The sequence below is a fragment of the Rattus norvegicus genome, chromosome 11, assembly GCF_021556685.1.
Source record: "Rattus norvegicus strain SHRSP/BbbUtx chromosome 11, alternate assembly SHRSP_T2T, whole genome shotgun sequence".
Taxonomy (NCBI): domain Eukaryota; kingdom Metazoa; phylum Chordata; class Mammalia; order Rodentia; family Muridae; genus Rattus; species Rattus norvegicus.
This window is the reverse complement of record NC_141544.1, coordinates 64,677,870-64,680,977: the sequence shown is the minus strand read 5'-3', so window position 1 is coordinate 64,680,977 and position 3,108 is coordinate 64,677,870.

Here is a 3,108-nt window from a genome sequence, read left to right as displayed (position 1 = left end):
TTCTGCCATCTATCTGACCATCCATCATACAGCTCTTCTTCTATCTACTTATCTATGCACCTACATACATATAATATATACCCCGCTTAGGCTCTATGCACCCATGGTTCGGCAGCACACATTCAAACAACACTGTGTGGAAAACATTCAGAAGAAGACACTGTGACTTTACAAATAGGTACAGGTTTTTCCTTTCATTACCTTTTAAAAGAATACAAGACAGCATCAATTTACATTATATATCATTTATATATTTTATATATACATGATGTATGAATATAGTATAACGAATCTAGAGAGGATCAAATAAAGTTGTATGCAAATGCATTATTTGTCTTGACCTGTCCCTGACCAATCTACAAGGCTGGATGTCTCAGTAGCCTCAATCAAAATCGTGGAGGATTCCTGGAGAACTTCTAGTCTTCAGCATGTTGGAAGGCCAAAGTGGTGCTGTAATAGATGCAGCAAAAGCAGCAGCAGAATTTGCAGATGAATTCACAGCAAACAGCAAAAGCCAGCAGGCAAAGTACCACTTTTTTCTCCTATGATCTGTTTATAACTGGGCTGTGGCCGAAATGTGCTACTCACTCTGCAGGCGAGCCTTTCTTCCCTGGTTAATTCGTCCAAGAAATGCCCTCACAGATCTTCCCAGAGGCTTGTCTTTTAGTTGATTTCAGATCCAGTTAAGAGGAATCATTATAAATTTTGTGTTTTTATAGAATCTATACTCTCCAGTTTAGGCTACCCTGTTCCTATCATGTGAACCATTCTAATAAAACCCTCGTTGAATATTTTTATTCTGTTGGTTCTGTTCTTTTAGAGAACCTTGACTAATACACAATTTTATATAAAGGACTCAAGGATCCATAGGTTTTGAAGTCCTGTAAGCAATCTTTCATAAATACCAAGTGATAAGTATATGACAGCTTGTCAGGTCTGCCTCTCTGTATATCCCTGACTAATACAGAGATGTAAACTACCCAGGACAAACTCCTCTGAACTAATGTGCTGGAGGAAGAGACACACATATAAAAATAAATATCTATTGACAAGGTGAACAAAGAGTCAGGGGACAGGTAATTAGATCTGTGAAGTAACAGTGAGTTATGGGACAGACAACAAATGGGGTTAAGAAAGACCTCTTGAAGGTAATGTTTAATGTCAGCTTTGAGGGATGGTGTGGAATGCATTGGGTGAGGAGAGATGAGAAGGCAGGAAGAACACAGGAGTAGAGGGAGCCATGTGAGGGGACCACAGAGGCTAGAAAACAGAATCTTCTAGGCGTGGAGGGATCCAGTGTTGCTGCTGTAAAGTGCCTGATCATAAAATAGAAGTCAGAAGGATGACGATGGCCAGTTCTTCTTTGGAAAAAAATAAAATCAGATGGGCTGGGGAGAAAGTTCAGTCACAGAAATGTTTGCAAACGCAAGGACCCAAATACGATCTCCAGAATCATCATGTGACATCTAATCTTGGTTGTCAACCTGACTACATCTGGAATCAGCCAAAACCCAAGCATCTGGACATGCCCCAAGGGATTAATTTCACATTTGAGATTCGAAGACCCATCCTAAATCTTGGCAACAATTTCTGGTGGCAGCCGCCATGAAGTGATGTGGAAGGATGCTTTTGGTTTTTGCACATTTGCCCTCATTCTCAATGGCAAGTCCAGGTGCCCGCTGCTGAGGCGTTCCTTCACTGGTTTTGGAAGGTGCTTCTTCAGGATTCCAGTACAGACAGAAGGACAGCATCTCTCTTGGACCTCCCTGGGACTGCCGCATCAGATTGAGGCTGTCGCAATAGCTGGTTTCCTGGACTAAACAACTACTAGAATTTGGCCTTTCTATTGCAAGACTGCCATTGTTGGAATTCCTGACTCACAGCCTATACACCACCCTAATATGCCACATATACAGTCTTTGCAAACTTCAGGGCTGGCAGAGTAACCGTCTGTGTGAACCAAGAAGGAAGATGGATTCGGGATGACTCAGTAACGAGTGATGGTTCAAACTCAAAGAACCTGACACCGGGCAGTTTGTTTTAGGCATATTTAAGTACAGTAAAATCTGGGGGAAGGTTTCCTGATGTAACACAATATCATGTGTACCCTGGAGCACAATTGCACTGAAACTCTTCTCAAAACACTGTCACTTCTTCCATGAAGACGGGTTACACGTGTTATCTTAAGGGCCTAGTGGAGGATCTGGTATGGTTTGGGTCACACAAATAGTGCAGAGGCCATCTAGACTCCTAGCAAGCACCTCACTCAGGCCCTGCTTGTGGGAACTTGGGGAAACCAGGAATGGCCTAGCCCTAAGATAGTGCAGCAGCAGTCACATAAGTTATTAGCCACCTCCATTCCCGGCCTTCTGGATGGGAAACAGTATAGAATCCTTTGAAGAGACAAGCCCGAATGTTTAACATTCCTGGTTTTTCTAGTTTGTCTGTGAGCATACACCTTTTTGTGGTGTCTTGGAATCCTAACACTGAGGAAGAGGAGACAGGTAGATCCATGGAGTTCACTGACTAGCCAGCCTAGCCTATACTGCCAAGTCTCGGCCAGAAGTGTTAAAAATATAATCTTCATCTGAAAGCTGACCAGAATGTCTGGGAAGATGACTCATCTGTAAACTGTTTTTTAAAAAGTATAGACACTTTCTGAGAAATGATACACAAAATTGTTCTTTGGTCTCTACATGTAAGCACAAACATGTACCCTGGTACCTGTGCACGCATGAACATGCATCACCCACATATACCAAGGACATATAAGTCATCGGAAGCATCATGACTAAGTATCTAAGTCAGAAGCAGATGTAATATTGGGAGGAAAGGAGAGTTGATGTGAGGCTAACCCTAAGAGAAGCCAGTCATGAATCCAGAAGGAAGGCTCTGATGGACAGAGGTGTGCATCCCTTACCACTGAGATCAAGTCCTTTTACTCAAAGAACTTTTGACAACCAAGATTAGATGTCACATGATGATTCTGGAAGGCTGGCCTTGAGGTAGCTAGATGTCTTACCATAGATAGCAACTTCTCTGAGGTTGTGACCAAGTTCTACACTCCCCATCTAGAAGGTCAGAAGTGATTCAGGGGAAACCACACAT